The following is an 8,172-nucleotide window of genomic DNA, read 5'->3' on the forward strand; positions in this document are numbered from 1 at the left end:
ATTGATGCTTTCCTAGGTCATCTCACTTTATCCTGGTAAAAGCCTCTGAGACACACATCATTGCCGTCTTTGTTTTCCAGCAAGAGGGAACAGAGACTTAGGAGGATGAGAGATGCTGAAGGTGTCTGGGCAGGGAATTCCCTGGCGGTCCAGTGGTTAGGACTCGGAGCTTTCACTGCCGAGGGCGCAGGTTCAATCTCTGGTCAGGGAACTAAGAACCCGCAAGCTGTGTAGCCACAAAGAAAAAGTCTCTGGGTCCCTCCAGGCTGAGCCCGGTCTAGGACCCTCACCTCCCTTCTCCACATCCAGTGCCTGTCCATGCTCTCACCTCTCTGCTTCCCTGGTCAGGGCTCTTGGCTTTGTGCAGTGCAGAAATCCAACTTGAAGAAGCATAAGTCAAAAAGGAAGTTATCAATTTATTAGAAGGATATCAGGGTAGATTTTAGAGTGAGACCAGGAGCCAGACTCTGGGGGTACGAATGTTGACTGTGCCGCTCCTAACAGTGCAGCGTACAGCAAATGAGGAGCCAATGAGGTCACTTCTTGGTGTTCTAATTTCTCCACCTATAGGATGCAGCTTATAATAATGCCTCCTTCAATAGGTTGTTGGGAAAGGTCAATGAATTAGGGCAGTGACGGCAACCCACAGTAAGAAAGGTACTTTATATCATGACCCAGTACACATGTACTACAAAACAAGCGTCTGTAAAACAATATTTTCTCTTCTTATGTGTGTTATACTCAGGTATTTTCTTTTGTAGCTTAGTCTAGTCCCAGTTCTAGTTTAGTCTATTTTGTTTATTGAAAAAATACGTATTGGTAGCAACTCCTTAAAATGATTTCATGACCCCTCCCTTTGCCATGGCTTGTGGTTTGAGTTTAAAAATTAATTCACATCTATTAAGAGCTTAGTTGGTTATCCATCTTAAATATAGTGATGTGTACATGACCTTCCCAAAGTCCCCAATTATCCCTTCCCTTTTCCCCCTGGCAACCATAAGTTTGTTTTCTAAGTCTGTGAGTCTCTGTTTCGTAAGTTCATTTGTATCATTTCTTTTTAGATTCCACATATAGGTGATGTTGTATGATAGTTTTCCTTTACTGTCTGACTTACGTCACTCACTATACCCCAATACAGAATGTGTTGGGTATTAAAAAAAAACAACAACAAGAATCCACATTAAAAAAGAGAGCTTAGCACAACATCTGGCACGTAATAAGGCCTCAATAAATATTGGCTTACTATCATCGTCATTATTCATGGCAAACAAGCAAGACTGGAGAAGGACGGGTTTTGACTGTAGCAGGCACTTCAGTACCATCAGGGTTTTCTCTCTGGCCTCTGTGACTCACCTGGGGTCCTCTTTCAGTGTGTTGGCATCTCTTCCTCACTCCAGCTTTCCCATTCAGTAGGAGCCATAGCTGCAGCTGTTCTACTGAAAGTCACTCAGTCATGTCTGACTCTTTGTGACCCCATGGACTATACAGTCCACGGAATTCTCCAGGCCAGAATACTGGAGTGGGCTGCCATTCCCTTCACCAGGGGATCTTTCCAACCCAGGGATCGAACTCAGGTCTCCCACATTGCAGGCAGATTATTTACCAGTTGAGCCACCAGGGAAGCTCCTCGTGTTCTAAGCAGCTATTCTAATATGCCATCAATATGGCTTTACTACAAATAATCATAGCTAACATTTACTGAGTGCTTCTGAGGATCAGATATTGTTCTAAGTCACTACAGTTTTTTTCTATTTCAGTCCTTATGGTAACCTAGAGTCCAGAGCAGAGATTGGCTAGATGCTCATCAGATGCAGTTTCTCTTCCTGGACCCACAAGTGAACTACATTTCCCAGAACCCCTGCATCTAGGTGGGACCACAAGACTAGTTCTTGCCAATGGAATATGTGTAGAAGTGACCTGTGGTCCAGTGCAGTTAAGAATGAATGCTCTTCTATGCTCTCTCTTTCTTTAATCTGACCCCTGACTGAAGACAGGGCAGCCTTAAAGCCAGATGTTAAAGATGGTGAAACCAGATGGTAGAATGAGTGTGATCTGCAAATGACTTCATGGAGCAGAGTTGCTACTAACTGCCACCTGCTTCTGTCCATCAGCAGTGGACTATGAACAGCATAAGAAATAACTTCTTTGTTGTGCTAAACCACTGAGATACTGGAGTTGTTTATTATAGCAACTGGCATCATCCAGTCTGTTTAATACAAACATTTTTTAGTCCATGTTTTACAGATGAGCAAACTGATGCACCAAGATGTTAAATAATATATATATATATTGCAAAAATACCAGGTAATAAAGTCAGGATTTGAACATGGTTAAGTCATGCGCCCACATTTTATCTGTCTTACTATATTGTTGATCAGAAGCCAGAACTCCAGCCCACCATGGGACAAATCCAGCCAGGACTGTTCCTTTACATATTGCCTTTTTCTCTTTCACTTGCAGAAGGAAATTGCAACCGACTCCAGTATTCTTGCCTGGAGAATTCCATGGACAGAGGAGCCTGGCCAGCTGCAGTCCTTGGGGTCACAAAGAGTCAGACATGACTGAGTGACTAAAAGGACAGAGTTTAGCACAGATTGAAGAGTTCTGAAAGAGATCATATCTTCCTTTCCCTCAAAACTGAAAATATTTACTGTCTATACTTTCATTAAAAAATTAGGATTCCAGCTCCAAATTGTAAAATGAATTCTCTTAGAAAGTCAAATTGAATCATGTGCCTATGGATGGGCCAATCATCATAGCCAAGGAGAACAAGACACTGTGATTGGCCAAGCTTAGATCAGGCCCTTGTCCCTCAGCCAATGAATGCCTCAAGGAAGGCAAAGTTGTGTAAAAAAGATGTAAAGCCAGAGCCAAAGTAGGTGTTACTGACGGAACTGTGTCCCCCTAAAATTCACATGTTGAAATTCTAATCCACAATGTAACTGCTTGGAGGAAGGGTGATAATTAAGGTTAAGTAAAGACAGATGGGTGGGACCTTAATCCCACAGGACTGCTGGTCTTACAAGAGGAAGAGACAATAGGACTCACTGTCTCTTTCCATGTGAAGACGCAGTGAGAAGGTGCTGTCTGCAAGCGGAGGAGACAGTTCTCACTGAAAACTAACCCTTCTGGAACATTGATCTTGGACTTCTAGCCTCCTGAACCATGAGAAAATAAATTTCTGCTGTTTAAGCCACCCAGTCTTTTTGTTATCGTGCTACAGTAGTCTGAGTAGGCAAATACAGGAGGAGGGTTTTCCACACGGTTGTGTGTTGCTCGCAGGCTTGGGAACACAAACATGGTGAATTAACCCTGGGAGAACCACTGTGAGCCAAGGAACACCCACCCCATCCCCCAATCTGTATCAGTTGCCTTATCTGTTGTTGTTTAGTCGCTAAGTTGGGTTGGACTCTTTGAGACCCTATGGACTGTAGCCTGTGAGGCTCCTCTGTCTATGAAATTTCCCAGGCAAGAATACTAGAGTGTGTTGTCATTTCCTTCTCCAAGGGATCTTCCCGACTCAGGGATCAAACCTGTGTCTCCTGCATTGGCAGTCAGATTCTTTACCACTGAGTCATAAGGGAAGCCCCTGTTGTATTATTACCAAGTACTATTAATGATAGAGGATTATAAATGGTTGATAATTATACCATTGGACAGAACAATGGCCGCAAACTTACTCTGGGGGGATTTGTAGACAAAAATTGAAAGGAGATCTCAGATTTGCTCTCTCCTGCTTCAACATCCTTGGCAAGACCCAACACATGGGCTCCAATGGGGACCCCCAACATTCCCTCTGGGACCCCTTAGGTCTATTTTCCTGGTACTCATATATGCATATTGGTACATAGACACATACAGGTATTTATACACACATTGCCATGCATTATGCGTATTGTTACACAGAAAGTAAGAACGTGCTCCAAACAATGAGGAGACTTCCAAAGGACACAGGAGCTAACTTGAAGGGGTTCCCACTGGCCGTATCAGGGACAGTCTGAAAACCAAAATAATAAATGATAGTAATGGATTATACACCATCGAGTAAAACAGCAACCTGAGTCCCTGTTGATACAAATGAATGAATGAATGAGAAGGAAATGGTTTTTTCCTTATCATAGAATGACAACTACTAAATATGGATAGAATGAGAGTTAGAAAATCACCAAGGGATGGTATTACAGAACCGATGGGTAAAAGCCTGATGAGGAACAAGGTATTAGTGGGGTCTCAGAGTAATTCCCCCTTGTTCTTTATTAGTGTGCCTTTCCAGTGGTTTCTACGTTCACCTAGCGTCGAGGTAAGCATTGTCAATATTGGGATAAGCTGACGTGCTGTGCTTTCTGATATGATGTCCCGGATCAGCGGTGGACCAAAGATGGAGCTATCTGGTGGGGTGTCCACTGCCCTGGGTGCAGGCAATAAAGACATGAATTGTATTTCCAAAGAATTTAAAAGTAGTAAAACTGACTAAAATTTATTTGCTGTTTGTGATGACCACATGCCAGCAGTTTGGTGATTAAAATATTGGAAAATAATCTAAGCAATTGTCACTGTTACTTTTGAGTTTTAATTATTTATTTAGTATATACACACATGTGTTTCATATGAACATATTTTAGTGACTTATTTTTTAATAAATACTGAGTTCAAAGCAGAAGTGTATTTGGAGAATTCCCAGTTATACAGCTGACCTTGGCATATGCGGCCTCTGAAAAATGTGGGGGGTTTTTTCCACTTTTTTTTAGAGTCCATCAATTTCAGTTCTTGAAACCATTTGAGCTAACTTTGGTGCCGTTTGTGCCCCCAACCTCTATTGTACTATATATTCCAGTATTTAAATAGTAGACTCAAGATAAGCAATAATAGAGTGGTGGCAAAGAAACTGATCTTGAGATAGTTTAATTCTGACATTCTGTGTGACTACCTGGAGTTTTTCCCCCACGTGTGACATTTTTTTGAACTTTAGAAAACGTGTAGTCACCTTTTCAGGTTCACTTCATTGATGGAAAATGGTGTAGAATGAGGAAGCGTGAAAAGACTTTCCCAGACAAAAACGATTGCTCCACGTGAAGCTGTGCATGCAGTAGAAACAAGGCTGGAAAAGTTAACCTCAACCTTTGAAGAACTGCACGATCCAAAGGAGAACCAGTTCAGATTTTGCTTTCTGCGGTGTGTGACAATTTTCCCCTGAGTTATCTTTGATCAATTGTGAAGTTTTCAGTGAGGTCCATCAGACGCAGAAATATCTGAAGCAGCTGGAATCAGCCTTGATCCCTGTACAGTAAAACATCAAGCTTGGAAATTGCTTCTTGAAGGTTGGTGGACAGAAATTGTGGAGAAGCTCATTAACTATGCAACAGCAAATGTGAGGAAGTGACCATTTACATAGAAATGATCATCAGATTTCGAAAAATAGAGCTGAGAAAATAAAAGATGCCGGTCTTACCTGGCCAGAAAAAATAAAAGGGAGATGTCTGAATGCTGCAATCATTTTCTCCAAGAACTGGATACTTTTGAAAAACAATGTATCATAGAATGTCGATTTTCAGCCATTTTGCCAGTTTTCATGAAAGAAGAAAAACTGTGGAAGTTGTTTTTTTTTAAAACCAAGTATAATAGAAATATTTCCACTGTGGAGCTGTTTGAATCAGTATCAATTTGAAAGAAACAAAACCATGAGCAGCACTGAAATTTCTTGGATTTATTGTGAAAGGGGATTTTCTTGAGTGTCTTAGAAACTTCCCCGTTTTTCTATTTGTTTATCTGTTGATTCATATGCAACAAACTTTTCTAAATTAAAATTAATAAAAACTATTCTTGGAACAACTAAAAGGACAGATTTATCAATCTAGTTATGCTTTCCATTTATCATGAAAATATGAATAAGATCAATTCTGCTGAAGATGTGATAAATTTATAGCAGTTGAGGCACAGAAACAGAAGCTATTAAGTTATTATGCATTTCAGTGACAGACCAATATGTAGGTATATTTTTCTCCCTTCTTCTAAAAACTATACTGATGTAATTAAAAATCATTAATCCATTAAATTTTTTGGTCCTAGAATATGTTTTAATATTTCTGTTTCCTCATATTTTCATTGGCATTTCTGTGTTTCCTTTCTGGGTCATTATTATCACTCATACCATTTCATGAACATCTCTGAAGATAATTGTGTCATATGTACGAGGAGAGTCTGTTCTGGGTGTTGGGTGCCCAAATAGGACACTGAGAAGGATACAGCCTTCAGTGGTATTCCTGCCAAAAGTGTATAATCTGATTCTGATCATGAAGAAACATCAGACAAACCAAAACTGAAGCCATTTTACAGAATAACTTGTCCATGAATCTTTAAAAATGTCAAGGTCAAGAAAAACAAAGAAAGACTCAGGAATTGTTTCAGACAGAAAGGGACTTAAGAGATACAATTAAATGCAATGTGCCATTGTAGGTTGGATCCTGGACTAGGAAAGAATAGTTACAAAGGACATTAATGGAGTAGTAAATGACAAAATTTGAACATGGACTGTGGACTAAACAAAACTGTACCAGTGCTAGATTTCCTGTATTTGATGATTGTGTTAATTTCTTTAAGAGTACTTTTTTCCTTAGAAAATATTTAATGGAAAGGGGCAAGATGTCACCATATGAGTGTGTGCGTGTGTGTGCGTATGCAGATATATGTATACATAGACAGATATACATTTTTATCTATATACAGATAAAAGATACACTCTTTTTAGAGTGAATGAGGCAAAATGTATACAATTGGTGAAACTGGGTAAAGGATGTTTGGGAGTTTTTTGTACTATTGTTGCGACTTTTCTATAAATTTGAAATTATTTCAAAATGAAAATTTACCCCCTTCCCACAAAACCAAGAATACCTACACAGGTTAAGCTGGACCCAGTGGTATGTGAGGTAACGGGAAGAAGATGATAGCCATCTGTTATGGGTGAACACAAAAAGGTGGGCGGAATATATCAATGCAGCAAGAAGAATTACGGGAAGGTGACGAGGAGGCTGTGAACAGGTGGAATCTCAGCCACTGGGTATGTGATCCTGGTGCTGGAAGGACCTTTCAGAGTGGCGAGAAGTAACCTTGTGCAAGTCCTGGAAAGAATGGACAAAACTTCACGGAGAAGAGAGAACAGGGGTGAACCATAGGGAGAGCAAGATTTCAGAGCTGGCGGAAGAGGAGAGGTCTGCAAAGTAAATAGAAAAGCAGTGATCAGAGGGCAAAGGGAGAGTTAATGACACTGGTGTCACAGAAGTCAGGGAGGTGAGAATGTCAAGCAGGAGAAAATGGTCACTGGGGACAAATGCCATGAAAAGTCAAATAGGACAACAGGCTGTTAAAGTGGAGCCTAGCAAGCAGTTAGCAATAACCCCAAGAACATACCTATAAAGACTCAGGAAAGGACAAAAATTCATTAAGACATCAAAAACCAAGGTTGGAACTCCAGCCATGATTGGAATCAAGACTTCCTACTGACTAGAACCTGAGGGAAGTGGATTAAGAGGTGGAATTAGCAAGGCACAAGTGATATTTGATAGGAAAGGGCAGGTTGTAAATATCTCATCCTTCCTTCCCTTTCTGTCCCTGGGGCAGACACTTAAGGTATGTTGCAATTGGAAAAAAAGGGCAGCTGTGCTTCTAAAGCTTATGCTTTTTGGGGAGCCAGAGTGTTGTCTCCACAACAATTCTGTCTTAAAAAAGTCCATATAAAACTTGCAAGTCCTAGAAAATGACCAAGTAGGTGGTGGAGAGAGGGACCTAGGAGTGCATTGTATCCTGACTTGGAGGATTCAGGTTAACATTTCTTTTTTCTTTCTCTTTTTCTTTATGTACTAATTTTTTTCATGTATTATAATAAGAGAAGAAAGATATTCAAAATAATTATATGAAAGTTCGGACAAATGCCTTTGTGAAAAGGCCCGGGCTACAAAAAGACTGGAGGTGTATACATTCAAATATTGGCCATCAAAGGAGATTTTCCCCTCCTCCTATGACTTTTATTAATTCATAGATTTAAATGTTTCTATCATAAGCATGAATTGCTTTTATAATGGAGTGAAATTAAAGAAAAATTTTTAAAGGAAAAGGAAGTTGAAAAAGTGCCTATGAGTTTGGAGACTGGTGAAAGAATTGTTGAGGGATGGGATGGAA

The sequence above is a fragment of the Bos grunniens genome, chromosome 2 (assembly GCF_055505025.1).
Source record: "Bos grunniens cultivar Pamir isolate PY7600 chromosome 2, Bosgru_T2T1.0, whole genome shotgun sequence".
NCBI classification, from domain to species: domain Eukaryota; kingdom Metazoa; phylum Chordata; class Mammalia; order Artiodactyla; family Bovidae; genus Bos; species Bos grunniens.